The sequence below is a fragment of the Alligator mississippiensis genome, chromosome 7 (genome assembly GCF_030867095.1).
Source record: "Alligator mississippiensis isolate rAllMis1 chromosome 7, rAllMis1, whole genome shotgun sequence".
NCBI lineage: Eukaryota > Metazoa > Chordata > Crocodylia > Alligatoridae > Alligator > Alligator mississippiensis.
This window is the reverse complement of record NC_081830.1, coordinates 42,972,531-42,988,715: the sequence shown is the minus strand read 5'-3', so window position 1 is coordinate 42,988,715 and position 16,185 is coordinate 42,972,531. Positions and strand designations below refer to the sequence as shown.

Here is a 16,185-nt window from a genome sequence, read left to right as displayed (position 1 = left end):
TATGCTTGTCTACAGTGAAAGTCAATACTATTCACTACTCTGCAGGATAAAGCTTTACTCTGCTGAGGAGGCAGGGAAGATATTGTCCAGCTGAGGTCCATTAGAAATTTTAACCTCACTGTTTATTTCAGTCATAATCTCCATGTGCCACCACTTCCTTGGTATTTAATGACTAGCTGTGAGGAATGTGATCAAGGCAACATCAAGACTGCCTAATATAGTGATAGGTCATTAATATTACTGACAAGTTAGCTACATGGGAGCCTACATTTTGTTTGCTTTGAATTACTTGCTCTTGTAATAAATAATTGTAACTTCCAGTAATACATGGGAAGAGTATTAGGCACACATGAAGAGCTAGACAGACAGGAGAGGGTTATTTCTGAAAAGGTATATAAATCAGATGTACAGATTTCTGTGGCTCTTCATTTTATTGATAGCCTTGTCTGAGCCAGGCCCGCTGATTTCGTTAGAACATTGTTAGTACTTCCGGTCCACTTCTGGGTTTGCCACCGAGCATGCTGGGGGATACTCCATCCACCCCACCATCGCAGCATAACGAGCTGCATCTGATACCTCGAGGTATGTAGAAAAAACATTTAAAGCTGTGTCTGTGGTCAAATCGCTGATTCTCTGAATCAGCATCGAATCTTCAGATTCAGATTTGGCCAAATCAAATCAGGACAGTGATCCAAGTCAATGAATCGAATCACTGTCCCTGATTTGGGCTGAATCCAAATCGTATACGGCCCATTTTGCACACCCCTAGTGAACGAAGTGCTAGATTGTAGTCATGCTGCAGTCCAACATGGATCAATTTATGAGCATAGTGTGAGCTGTGCTGGAACCATTTATTGGAACATGTATGCCTCTCAAGGCTGTGCTTCTCACTACAGTGGTTTGATATTAAATAGTTCTGGAGTTCCTAAGCAACAGTCCATAGACTGTTTACTACTGAACTATAGAGAGCTCATTGGTCATATTGTGTGCCAGTTCCTTCTCCTGGTTTTCAAGTACTACTTGTTCAAAATCTTCTAAGTATGGAAGAATTTTTAGGTGTGTAGAAAAAGGTGGAATCAAGAAGAGAGAAATTGCAGAACTTCTTCCTTAAAGGCCTGATGTGTAAGAGAAGTGGGTGTAGTTCTATCACCTATATGCTGGAAATTAACCTAGATGCTAATATATCTATCCCTTCTGGCCTGTAAAGCTATGAAAGAATAAGAGGCGCTACCCTAAGTCCAAAGCCATATGTGGTATACTGGAGATGACAACCACCAACAGAAGAGAACCATAATTTTAAGGGTAAAAAAATGCATAAATAGAAAAACTCCAGAAAGCTCAACAAGGAGATTTCATAGTATCATAGTGCTTAGGGTCAGAAGGGACCTAAACAGATCATCAGGTCTGACCCCCTGCCCCAGGCAGGAATGGGTACCAGGGTCATGTCATCCCAGCCAAATGTCTGTCTAACCTCCTCTTGAAGACCCCCAAGGTAGGAGAGAGTACCACCTCACTTGGGAGCCCATTCCAGAGCCTGGCAGTCCCAACCATAATTTAATGTCTCCTGATGTCCAGCCTGAACCATCTCTCACTTCAGTGACAATGATGTACTTAATGGGAAAGTTGTTGAGTATTAAAAAAAATTAGAAACTGGATGCAAGGTTGTAGACATAAAACAACAGAACAAATGCCTGTTCCCTGTGGTACTTATTTAAGCACTGGTAGCACAGCAACAGACCTAATAATGGAGATTACAGTCCTCTTCTCCAAAACAGCAGTTCCTTAATGCAGCATGAGTGAGATACAAAGATAGTCATTGTAGACTTTCAACTCTTGCTAAATTTGGGCCAACTTCCAGCTACTGAAGTATAACTATCTACTATACATGCTAGAATATGGCTGTCATTTTTCTCTAGCATATCATCTAACAGCTTTTGATCCTTTTGACCAAACATGCATGTATGCACGCACCCCCAGCCTAGCAAGTCAGTCCTTGAGGGAGGGAAGGGGCAGGGGCTAGATCGAGACCCCCACAGTGAAGGACAGTGCCGCACAGGCAGGACCAGGGGTAAATTGAATGGGGCCCGGACCGGGTGGGACTTACCTGCTGGGGAGGTACACCCCCAAATCCTCTTTTTTCCCCCTCTGCCTTAATCTGCCCCCTCCCTTCCTTCCCCACAGACTTACCAGCTGGTTGGGGGTGGGGGGGGTGTCAGCGCAAGGTAGCTCTTGGGTTACTTTTAAATGCCAAAGGTGATCTCCTACTTAAAAAGGTTGGAGAACACATTTGTAAACCCATTGTTTAAGATTCCATAGAGGCCAAGTAGCACAGTGATGCCATTCCCTTCAGTTGCAATGCTTGCTCATTGTACTTAGAATGAATGCAAGCTTTATTAAAACTAGTTAGTTTGGCTAATTAATAAATGAGGTCTCTGTATTGGTAAATGTTCAACTATAAACATAATTATCAGTCTTATGACCAGTTCTGTTTTTTCACATTTGTATCCTTAAACTGAGATGGATATTGCTGTTGAAGACTGCTGTTAATGGAATTTATTTTCAAGTCTACCACTCTGTATGTTTTCAAACTTGAGACATCAAATCCGAAACCTGAGCCCAATGAATGGTACTTAGTAATGAGAGGTTTTGATTGTTCACTAGTCCTCCCAATGAAATGTCAAACTTTTCATACTGGGAAAATGATCTTTACTAGCACAAAGCTTGAAAACAGATAATTATCCAAGAACATGAAACAGAATTAACATGCACTGGAGCATGTTATAAACATTTCCTTCAGCAAATAAAAAAAAAAAAGTAATTGCTATCTGAGTTCAAAGGAACCAGAAAGGTTTGGCTGAGTTCCTTCAGACAATTTAGAGAGGCCACTGTTTACTTACTTAACCCATAAAAACATGCAGCTTATCAAAAGGATGCCATTCCAGGATTGATGGTGTGCGACCAACCTGCTGATTGCAGGCACTTCTCATTTCACACTTCCTAAGTCTGATCAAATAGAATGTTCTTGTCCTATTATTAGAACTCCAAAACCTGATAAGTAGGAGCGCTTACTTAAACAGGAAAGCTGTAGCTCAGACTACACCTGAGCAATAATTAATCAGTTCCTTCAGCCAAATTCTGTCCTCATTTACATTGATAACACAGATGTAACTGAGCATCTCATTTGGTCCTGCCTAAGTAGACATTAAACTGGATGGAAAATAGTAGTCTAGTAGATTCGGTTAATGTGAGTGCCTCTGCTTTGTGATTTTGATTTTGGAAAATAATTTCAGAATAATACAAATTAGGATAAAATAAGACACAGAACCTGAAAGGAACTCCTAGGTTTTCAGGGAGGCAACTGCATCATTTAATGTTACATGTTAATTTTGGGCTGCTTCTGGAGCTCTTAACCCCTGAACTGCCCACATGATAATACCTTCAAGTGGCTTAAAGAAATTACTATGCAGCTCAAAGTTACACCACCCCAGAGCAGGATTATCTGTTGATCCACATAACCCAGCTCCTGTTCCATTAAGTTGTGGCCACTCCCCATAGATACAGTTATAGAATCATACAAAATAAGGGTTGGGAGGAGGGACCTCAGGAGATCATCTAGTCCAACCCTCTGCTCAAAGCAGGACCATCCCCAACTATCCCACTCATGGCTCTGTCTAGCCAAGTCTTAAAAACCTCCAAGGATGGAGATTCTACCTCCTCTCTGTGTAACCTGTTCCAGTGCTTTACTACCCCGCCAGTGGGAAAAATGTTCCAAATATCTAACCTAAACTTTCCTTGCTGCAAGTTGATACTATTGCTCTTTGTTCTGTCATCTGCCACCACTGAAAACAGTCCAGCTCCATCCTCTTTGGAACCATCCTTCAAGTGGCTGAAAGCTGCTATTAAACGTCAGGTTGATGGAGCTGTAGTCACCAAGATCACTTCCCCCCCTTTCTTAAGTGGAAGCTATGGCATTTGTTGCCTTCCATTTATAGGATAACATAGCCAAGTTGATTTCATTAAAAATCCTTGCTATCATGCCAGAAATTTAAGAATTTTGGGATGGTGATTATCTAGCACTCCTAGTTTGCATGCAATACGCACTTTACATTCTGCTTTTGTCTAATTTGTGGTAAATTGCTTTTTCAGATCCTCCTATTAGCCATTAGCTATCAGATCCATTAGCCATCCTCGTATTTTCACCCACATTCAACATCATCCTTCTTAAAAACTGAGATAAAGAATTAATTAAGTTCTGGTGTCCTATATAGGTAAAACTTCATCTCTAGCCTATCCTCATTGCATAGCAGCCCCAGTACTTGTTTCCTTCTGTTTTATTTATATGGCTAAAAAAACTTTTGTTGTTTGCTTTAATTTCTTTTGCATGATCTAACCCCATTTGAGTTTGGGCAATTCTCACCCTATTGCTGTGCTTCCTGATAGCTAAGACTTAGCTTCCTTTATGGGTTAAATCCTTTCTCAGTTCCTTTATAGACTCTCTGCTTACTCCTAATGTTTTCTTAGAGTTGTTAATTCCATTTGGCCTGGAAACCTCCCCCAGAATTATTCCCACCTACCCCAACCACTGGGATAAACCTATAATGCTGGTTTCATGTCCTTCACCATTAATTCTAAATTATCCATTTTGCTACACTAACCTGTCAATTGTCTCTCACTGACCACACCTAATTTCTCAGACATATTTGGTGTGGTCCTTTCACTAATTATATTGATTACCTCCACTCTCATCAGCACAAGCACTTCTTTCATCTTCATTGTTCAACTGCCTTCCCCCTGGTATTTCTTTACCCATTACCCTGCTCTCATTGATCTGATTTTCCTCTTCCTGTGTGATAAAACTAAACATGGAGATTGTACACGTATCCCAACTTTCTTCCCCCATTTAGTTCTGATAATTGATTCTTCTCAGTTGTGCCAGACTCGATCCCTAGGCGCTCACGTGTTGTCTTTCTGTGGGTGGCCCCCAGTAGTCAAACATCCATAAACCTTTCCTCATAACTCTGATCTTTGAGCTATTTGTTGACCATCATTAACTTTTTCATGTCTTCACCTTCCTGCTCTAGGAACTATGAGAATTCATTTGAAGATTACTTGAGCGTATGGACAAATGTACATTTGGAGCAGTTTCAAAAGGAGCAGGAGGAGGAGATGCTGCTTAGGAGTACACAGGAGCTGTTATACTGTAACAGTTATGTGCTTCATCCAGGGTTAAAGTTGGAGTGATTTAGATCACCTGTGTCACTACAGGCTCCTGCATGCATAGCAGCTAGAGCACAACAGCTGCTACATATTTGTGAGCAGTAGCAGCTCTCTCCCCCTTTTTGAAACTGTTCCAAGTGTTCATTTGTCCATACTTAGAGACACCCCAACTTTGATCATATTCCCCAGCTTTCTTTAGTTATCTTTTGTCCATTCTGACAGGAATCTGGCAGGGTCAATTGGTCCTGTACAAAGGGAAGGTATTGACATTTTCCTGTTTCCCATGGGATCCTTTTCAGCCTCAGGTCCCATCTTCTATATTTTCTTCTTGCAGACAGCACCTGTTTTTGTTCTTCAGACATGCTCTTGTAACTAGCCTACACTTACTTTTTTCAACATGGAGCCCCCAGGCACAAAGACCTGCCTTCTCCTGGAGTTACTGTGAATGTCGTCTTGCTTCATCTCTTCCATTCTTCTTGTTGTCTACAGATTCTCCTACCTGACATTCTTTTCCACAGTTTTCTACATATCCACATTCCTCCTCAGGCTTCAGTTACTGGAAAACTCCATTATCTGTTCCTCTGTTCTTTCTTGTTGCTCCATCATCTGCTTCTGCTTATTTTCTCTTTTTGCATTGTCTAGTGCAGCAGACCTGTTTCTCAACTCAGTTTCTCCTCCATTTACCAGTATTTTTTTTCTGTCTTATCCTTGGGCTCACACACTTTCATGGCTTAGCTTTCACAACTACTGTATTTGCAAGTCTTGGGGCATGTGTAGATAAAACCGGGGTTCACTTTGTCCTAAATTGAAGTGCCGATGCATGCAAACACCAACTCCATTAAAGCAGTGCAAAAGCATTTAACCCGCTTTAAAATGTCATGCACACATGCCCCTCATTTTGTCCACACACGCCCTTGGACTCCCATTACAGCTTCTTTTCTCCTTTCTATCATCATGTCTTCAGAACCCCAGTAAACACCAGCATTATCTCTAACTCCATTTCTAATCCTCAGAACTTCTTTTGTATGAGCTCTCTCAAGCAATGATATCTCACCTGTAAATATCTTCCATCATATATTCTCACAAGAAATGAAAATCATGGCCAGCTTCATTTTTCCTCTGTATCCTTTTTGGATATGATTGTCTTGTCTCCTTTGACCCTATCTTTGATGAAAAATGGTACTTTCTTTCCCCTCTCCTCTTCCACTATCCCATGTCTTCTACAGATTTACCACTGTCAGGCTAACAGGTTGAGTAGAAAATCATTTTGGCCTATATCTGCCCCAGTTGAATACATTCAGTTGGGTGAACTAGCTAACACTACTGTGCATAGGGAAAACATGGGACATGCTGCAGAAACTCAGGCATGGAGAGCACCACCTGGGAGTAGCACTCTGCCTGGTCAACATTCAGGGATATGGTAGGAGATTCAAGTCCGTCTCTCCCTCTGCTTTGGGTCTGAATCCAGTTCTGTTCTTGTTTTCCACCCCCATTCCCAGCCTCATTCCCCAGCCCTGACCTACAGATCATCTCCTGGGTCCTAATCCTGGGTCCTTAGCTCATATCCTGATTCCTTACCTTGGTCCTAATCATTGAACTGAATCACCCAGGTCTCTTACACCTATATAGCCTCTGCTGCGTTGTACCATTTGCAGCCCTCTTCACACACACATGCACACACACCACAACTGATAGTGTTAAATAAGTAGAAAGCTGTAAAATAAACCATGAACAATCATCCAGTAAGAAACAAGGAATAGGCATATGTCACTTCCCAGTTTTCCACAAAAATATGCTGCCCTGTCTCTGTTTTGAGGTCCTTGGTTTATAAGTTTAATTAATAAAAGTAAAAATAACAGGTGGATATAAATCCACCATAAATTCCTGCAGTTCTTGCTCCACCAGTATACGCCTGACTGCTTCTCTGTTCCAATCATCCAGAAATAAAGTGTACTGGTCTGCAAGCCATTTATCCTTGTAGAGACTCAGGTATCCTAGTGGCTGTCTCGCATCTCAGCCAGTTAATAAAGACTGGCCCTGTGGCAGTCATCATTGTTGTCTGCCTAAAACAAGTGCATGGGCACTTTTTGCAATCCAGTCCTAGAAGGCAAGACACAAAGGGCGTTTATACACATACATTTTCGTGTTCCAAAGCTCCGGAGATCCAGTGCATCAGAGCAGACCCGACTAATCCATGTGTGAGCTGATGCGCACTGTGCTGTGTTGTGTGCAGTTGTATAAGCAGCGAAATGAGTGTCAGCACACAGAAAATGGTGGCAGTATGCTTTTGAACTAAAATGCCTTTGATGTGTTTTAGTTCAAAAGTATGTCATTGCCATTTTCTCAGCACTGACATGCATTTTGTCACTTATACAACTGTATATGCCGCAGCGCTGGGTGCTTTTAAAAGTGCCCAGCATTGCAGTAGAAATGTGTACAAATGCCTTAAGGTCCTCATTTTTCCTGCAACACAAGAATCCTTTTAGAATACAATAAGTCTTAGGCATCTACATCAAGAAATTATTGTGCCCAGTAGCTGTTGTGAAGCAAGAGTGTTCTCAGAAATTGACTGGTTCAAGGGATCAAGTAATTAACATGGCTATTTTACGCTTTCAGTTGTTTACAAATTTGATGTTTTAGCTTTTGCAAGATACAGAAAGTCTTAATTTAACATGACAGATTTTTTAGCCATATGCTCTATTCTTATGCTACATATTGCACTGCAATTATAAAGGCAAGTTACAGTTTTTGGAAAAGGTTGCATTAAATGAACCACCTGCAAATGAAATTCCCCTTTGTGGAAAGGAATAGCACAAGGCCTTGTATCACATACATCCTGCTACAACCTCAAGCCATCAGTGGTCCATGCCAAAGTGGGCTTCTGTTGGATCTCCACACAGTGGCTAAGCTTCCCCTGAGATATAATCTAAGGGCACCTAAAATCAATGAAAGGTGAATGTTTCTTCTTTGAGACCTGCTTGTCAAACTGAGCTTAGATCAACCAAATTTTGTCAGTTCTTTTTATACTTGCTCCTTACAAAAAAACAAATTGCTGCTAAGAATAAATGGTAAAATAATAGGACATAAACCTAAAAGATTGCTTTTATTTGTGCACTCTTTAAATCATTCAGAATTACAGCTGACAGTTCATAGTAATGGGAAACAAAGCTATTGTAGAGCCTTGTTATTAACAGAAATTTTTCCAAGGGTAAAAATTCCTGTTTCTCTTCTATGGTGTAATGTATATATACAGGTGTAGATTTATACATATGTACTGGGAAATGAAGCTCAATGAGTATTAAACTTATACTGTTAGTACTCTGCATAAACATAGTCACTTGTAACAATCATCTGAGAAAAAAATGTAAAATTAACCTCAAATATAGATGTAGTAATCCTTTAATATGTCACAGGGTAAAATTCTTAAAGCCAATTTAAATTCTTGATTAAATAATCCTATTACATATATAATCAGCTGAAAGAAAAATAATTATTATTTAACTTCTTTTCTATGAAATGTGGGTCTTCTGTTGAGTATGCTGGAAGTGAGATGAATAGGACAAGCAAAATTAGAAGGAGCCACAGAGAAGGGTAATGGAAAGTATTCAAAGGTAAATGAATATATGTGTGCCTATGTACTGAGTATACTATCTAGCAGTGAGAATATCAGGAAGAGGTTACAAATTAATTTTGCATAAACAGGAAGTGCAAAAGGTAGTAAAAGGTAACAAAGATTTGTACAAAACTAAGGCCTCAAAGGTAGAAGATTATAGGGGTTACTTAGTGAAGTTAAGGCTGTAAAACAGAAAAAGTTATATGCAGAGAATGAACGAAGATCACAAGAGAGATTGAGAAAATAAGGAGCAAAAATCTGCTGAAAGAATCATATGGCCTGAGAACGGGAAAAGAACTGCAAGAAAGGCAAAATAAATATGCCTGAAGACAAATCAGTAGGAGGGTTGGCCAAGTAATAGAAACATTTAAAATTGACAATATTTACAGAGTAAATCAAAGTCTTTCTAAATTCTGATAAAGGAGACTGAAGACAGATGATAGGAAGACCCATTAGAAGAAATACAAATATTTATAAAAGCTTGAGGTGTTTTTCCAGTAATTAAGATTCCAGGGAAGACCTAAATAATTTCAGGCCTAAAAGCTTCACTTAGCAATCAGAAAGATGTTGGTTTCACTAATCGAGTCAAAAAACTGATTCACTATAAACTCTGAGATGTGCATTCACAGTATAAGTAAAAACCAGCTTGCTTGCTTCCTTTTTCTAAGACAGATTCACATTCCCATTCATATTTACATATACAGCACTGTAAGTTAACATAACTGATTAGGATTTTAAGATAAAAACAACCGGGAAATCAATGACACAAAAATATGAGGAAAAAGTCAATAGGCTAGGAGAAGCAACAAAATTTGAAATGACTTGCATATACTTGGAGCATTAGTAGAGAAGTATCATATAAAGATATCACAAAACAAATGAGGGTTAGACTAGAGATAAAACCAAAGAGAAGGAAACGTAGGCACTCTGGGGTTGAAACACCATGCAGGAGAACAGGTTGGCAGGGAGAGACAGGAATGAAATTCTACAAGCATTGAAACTCCTTAACCAGGTTGCATAAATTATGCATAGCAATTAAATTCAATTATTCTAGTATGGTATAGATGACTTATAAAGCTTAATTTGTTATAAAAGGTTATTGGAAGAAATTGAATAAATAGAGCAGGAGGAAACCAGAATGATACCTGGGGTCCAAGTCATTTACAAAGGTTAGTAGTCTGGTTTATTGATCAAATTGAGCATAAGAAGGCCCCTCATTGAGTTATACTTTCCCTCTGAAAGCACTAAGGGAAATGCAGTGAGCCTCTTGGAGTTGGTTTAAAATACAAGCATCATGAGCACTGGAGGAAGCATCTGCCAAGAAGCATAGTTCATTTTGTTTGTTTGAGCTGAAAGAAACAAATTAACTGTGCAAGGTAAATATGAAAGGCACAAACAAAAGTATCTGACATACACAGTTTTAAAACCGGAGACTAAGGGAACATATAAAGGAAAATGTTATCTCAGAGGGGAGGATACACTTTGAATAAATGTATGTGGTTATTCTGTCCTAAAATGCGTTATATCATTATTTTGTGGATTGACAAAATATGTGTTCCATCTCGAGACACCAGTAAAATTCAGCCCTGTATCTGCAGCAGTAATGTTGTCAGTTCTGATGAAAAACATTCATATAGTAGGCTGGGAACAAAGCAGAATATTATGGTTTTCAGTCCTAGTCATTGCTGACTTAATAATAATTTAGAAAAGTTTTGTTTTTTAATAGAACACATTGAGCAGGATGAGAAAAAATATTTTATTCTAACTGGAAGGATTGAGTCATGTGTGACATTATTTTCCATATTAGGCTTTTTTATATTATTTGTGTAAAAGTTGGCAAAGTTCACTGTCTCTGGAGATGACAATATGTATTTCATCAGGGCATTTTTAAAAGAAAACTCTCAGCACCTTGAGAAAAGATCATGCTTTACTTTCAGTTCCTAAATGAGGCATGTCACATGTCATTTTTTGGTCTCCACAAAAGCATCATCAAGTGAAACATGTCTTAAACCTACATAGCAGGTAGACTACTATCAGTTCATACAGAGCCTGTCTTTTCAGAATGTGAATATATTAATAGTGAAGTCTCATATGGCAAAGAAATTAACAGCCTGGTTGAGAAATAGTTATACGGGATTCATGCCTGACTATTCCAAACACACAGCTGTAGTGTGCTTACTTAAATTGTGTGTTCTCTTTGCTGCCATGTCCACTGACCCAATAAACTTGAAACTGTGGTGAAAAATGTCATTTAAAATATTATTTTTCAATAAAATGAACTTGTTATTCTGCTCACTGAATTATCTCTTAATATATGCATAGGCATATGATCAATCAGGAAGTAAAATAATCCATTGATTTGAGAGCAATTAGCAGAAACATGTTTTTACATACTGAAGAAGCTAAATGGATATTAATTAATCAATTAAATAAATCTGTGAGAATATTCATATTATAGAGGCTCAACTAATTCAATATGCCCTTGTAAAAAGGGTGAGAATTAATTTGTATTCTAATACGCTTTTGGTCAAAGATCCAGAAAATAAATGAAGATCTGACCCATAATTGGAGGGACCTAGGTATTGCATATTATTGGAGACAGACGCAAGTAAGTGAAATGCATGTACATTGTCAACTGTGTATGTAATTTAGACCCGTCTAGTTGCATATGATTTTACTTTTTCACTGAATCGGAAACTCAGATACAAAACTTAACATTCAGGATTACTGAGTAGATTCCCAAAACTGTTTAGAGGACTGTGGGCTTGATCCAAAGCTTAGAGTTTACAGTGACTCCAGTGGGTTTTGGGTTAGGCCCTAGGAATCATATTAATCCATGTATGTTACCTCTTCATAAGCAAAAATATGATATTGGTAATCAACACACATAGGCTACTAGTTTTCAATTCTCATATATCCAAGAGGGGCTGGTCAGTGACTAGTTTGCTGGTACTTTCATAATTAAGTCAGTATTGAACCAATCTCTCAGCATGATGTTAGGAAGCATTGTGTGTCTGGACATGTGAGCTTTTTGTAAGGTAAAAAGATTGAAGTCCTAACATCCTATCTTGTGTAGGTTGAACTCCCACTGTCTTTTTTTTTCTTTTACTAAGGTAGAGTTATTAGCTAGAGTGGCCTGGACAAAATCAAAAGAAGTTTCTTCTACAAAAACTCTAGTTCTGAATTTCAAAAAACTGTATTCTTTACTTCCAATTGTGAACTACAGTGCATAGTTTCCAGAGGTGTCTGCATTTCAGTCATGAGTACATGGATCTTTATGTGTATCAATAGATATAGAATCTAGTCAGCAAAGTTATACCTGTTCAAGATTTTTCTTATAAGGTGTGAAATAATTGCTATGTTGATCTTTGATTTGAAAGATGGTATATGGACTGTAGCACAGGATCAGTTTGAAGAGATTATGTACTATTCCATTTGAACTGTACAAATAGAATTTATCCACACTCCAGCTTGTGCAAAAGATTATGGGAGTAAGTGTTTCCAAACTTGGAGGGACTCTTGGAATCCCTATCATGTCAGGGCCATATTTGCAGTGGATTTTTATGTTCTTTTTAGTTCTGCTTTACAGTATAGTCCCCTACAACTTCCTTGACTCCATAGCTCCATTAGGTTAAAATACTAAGGATTCCTGTTGGTCATGTCTGCCTCCAGGACATTTGAGGAAGCTATACAGAATAAATAATATGGCCCCAGGTTGTATTTTTTTTATTTAAGGATGGTATACAGAACCATAAGGAACAGAATATCCAGTGTTGTTCTATACCAACCGCCATCTGCCAAGTTCTTCCTGATTCCAATCCAATCTCAGCCTTCTTCCTTTTCTTGCTGCAAATTCTCATATCCCTGGAGAAGTCTTTTCAGGGAAAGGGGAAGGAAAGGCTAGCACTGCAGAAGCTGCTGAGATGCTTTCTGTGCTGCAGAGGTGAGACGACACATGGCTGTCTCAGAGATGACCTGGGGCTTCGTTAGGTAATACATAAAAAGTCACACAACAACATGCAGTGAATGAAACATGAAGGCATGAATGATGTACGTGTTGCTAGTCCTTGGGCATATGCATGTGTCCTGTTGCTAATGTTTCATGGATCTTGCACAGAAGCTAAGTCAAGGCAACCAGTCTGACAGTGGTCAGAGTATTAGCTGCTGATAAAAAAGAGGTTATTCAGGCAGAGAAGGGGACTGTGATTCAGGAGATTTGGCAGAGTGTTACTTCCCACTAGCTGGGAGGTACCTCCTGGTGTGGAAGACGTGGCTGGAAAAAACTCTAGGAGAGAGCAGAATTTGGGAAGTAAAGGTAGAGGTATCAGAAGAGGACTGTATCTGGGTTGGCACTCAGTTGCAATGTTTGGTTAGTAAACCAGTCCCCCAGAAGGGGGTGCAAGGTAAGTCTTTGTGCCATTACCAGAGAGTGCATGTGGAAAGGAGTAAACTGGTACCTCGTGGTAGGCCTTGAGCCACACAGTGCTGTGTTACAAGGGTTAGATGTGATAGTTTGCATTTTCCTGAAGAGGGGACTCAACAGCATCAGAATGCCTGAGAGATGTTGCCATGCACCAAAGGTGGATACACAGTTTGTTTCTCTGTCCTTCACCTTTTTGCTCAGTTATTCACTTATGCAAATAAAGGTCAGGATCGAACCAAGAGTGCCGAGTGAAATCCGATTATAAAGGGAATTATTACCTTCCCAGGCAGTAAACATTTCAGCTGTGATTGGCAAACAATCATTAAAAGCCTTTATTAAATTTTGCATCTGTTCCATTCACCACTTAGCCATTTCTGTTCATTCTAAAGGATTATCACAAACAATAAATGAGTCTTCTCTTATATGGTAAGGACACAATAAATCTATCAAGAAACTGAATAAGCCTCCCCCTGCCCACACAGATTTTTTCCTCATTTGTTAAAAAGAATATTGCTTTCTTCTATCCCATGAGATCAGGCTTTAAGCCTGTGAATGATGATGCCCAACTTCAAGCAGCTTGTTTATAACAATCCCCTACAACAACTGGACAGTGTTTAATACCCTTTTCAGCTAATGCCTATATCCTCCACCCACAAGCTAATCTTCCTGCAGTGGGAGGATATCATGGGTATGTTCATAATAAGCAGACCAACAAGTACAAAGAAATTAATTCAGCTCTCTCCAGTAGAAGGTAGCTTCTAGTGTTTTCTGGTATGGAATTTTTGGCTGCATATGTACACCCATTTATCATCTCCAGCTTAGGTTGTGGTCACATGCTGCACCTGGAGAAGTTGGGAAAAAACATAGTTTACTGCTGGACCAAAATGCTACTCCCTGCCTGCCTTCTCCACTGTGTAGGACTCCACGCACGCAAATAGATGGTTCTCATTCTTACCCTGCTTCCTGGTCCATTTCCACTGACAATTTAAGTTCTCATCCTAGCCTTCAAAGGTCCCATTTACACAGGCAACCACATCTCCATCTATGTAGTACCAAGACAACTACATTCTGGGACAAATAGCAGATGCCAAAACAAAATCTGTGAGAACTAGGGGTAAAACAATCCTACCTGATGGGATTAGAGAAATACAGAGTCTGACAGACTTTAAGGAAAACTGCAAAATCTTCCTATTCAGCTAAGGCTTTTCCATCATAACCAGAATAATGTTTACAACAACAATATCTATCTTTCCCCCTCACTACCCACAACAAATCCTACACTACTCAGTTTTTGACAGCCATAGAGGGAGAAGAGACAACCAGTATTATTTGTGGTGCAGAGCTGTCAGTTATGGTGCATCTACGTTTCCTACAGTACAAAGCATAACAAATCTGGATGTGTTTTTTCAGCAAAACTTACTTGCCAAAAATGTGGCTTTGCATGTCCAAAATTGTTACAGCTGCAGGTTAATTGGGAGCTGAATTTTGAGTTTTGGCTGAAACAAAATTAGAAATTAGAATCAAAATTCAGAAATGCAGAAACCATTCCTTCCAGCAGTTCACCAAAATACTTTAAATTATTCTGGCTAGACTGACCCCAGATTTAAGTGCCCTTCACAAAATGGGCAACAAGGACAACAGCAAGGTGGCAGAGATGCTGGTGGTGTACACCTATATGTCCTCATGTTGAGAACACTCACCCAGGATATAGGAGGCCCAGGTTCAAATTTCCATTTTCACTGATCCTAGATCTGAAGCTTCAGTCCCCTCCCTCTGAGGAGAGTTCTATCCTTGGGAATCAGGTATCCGGAGGTGGATCTCTCGCATTGCAACTTCTCTACTTTGTATAATACACTTAAACAATGATGAGTCTCAAAAAGATAGAGAATGACCTGAGCCTGGCAGTTAGGGCATCACCTGAGAAGAGATACCCAATCTGTAGTCCAGGGGCATTAATTTAATCTGGAGGGCCACTTAATGAGTTTTGATGAGCTGTTGAGGGCCACACACACAAAATCTGTCACAAGATATCATTTTAACAAATTATAGATTGCATATTGTCATATACTAAAAATCAAACATCTACTATAACGTATTTTATTTTTAAAAAGTCCTGATTTGTTTTTTTGAGTAGTGTATATAGAGGTGATTGCATAAAAGCTCAAAATAACGTCTTGTTCTTGTATATTGTGTGAGGAGGGTGGGAGTGGGTGTGTGGGGGATATGGAGGGGGGTGGGGTGGGCATGTAAGGGGGTGTGGCAGGGTGTAGTGTGTGGGAGGGTGTGGGTATGCATATGTGCGGGAGGCTGCCTGCACACCAGGTCCTGGGAGCTGGCCAGAGGTGGGGAGAAGTGGGGAGACATGAGGCACGTGCAGCAGAGTTTGCCCAGGCAGTGTGGTGCAGATGTGGCCCACCCCTGCCATCTGGCCATGGCTATCCACTCAGTGGTCCTCATGGAGCCAAACTGCGTTCGCTCCTACCTGGGCCAGCCCGCACTGCACTCCCACCTGTCCTGGCCCTGGCAACATGCAAAGTTTCCTGGCAGGGCTGTTCCCAGTGCAGCTGCAGTCACCCAGGTACTGGTCAGCTCCCCCCACCTGCAGCAGCTCCTCCTTCTGTCCCTGCTGCACCACTCTGGGCAACAGGTAGTGTGGGGAAGCTGTGGGGCTGTGTGCCACACATCAGATACCCAGTCAGGCGGCTCCCGCCCCAGCACACAGGGCTCCAGCTCCCGGCTGCCTTCCACCTACTCCCCCTCCAGCATGATGACCAGCCACCTGCAGCACCAGACAGTGCCTGAAACTCAGAATTTCCTTTGCCCTGAAATATTTTTATTATGAAAAACCATTTTAAACTACCTGATATTTAAAAAAATCTTTGGAATGGCTGATGTTGAGGCAAAAATAAATTCTTCCCACAGCTACAGCAAG

The 16,185-nt window shown here is 40.1% G+C and overlaps 1 protein-coding gene across 1 annotated transcript in view; it reads left to right on the top strand.

The window, feature by feature from the left end:
* Window positions 1-16,185, top strand: part of LOC102559211 (glypican-5) — a 674,170-nt gene that overhangs the window by 488,767 nt on the left and 169,218 nt on the right. The window lies entirely within an intron of this gene.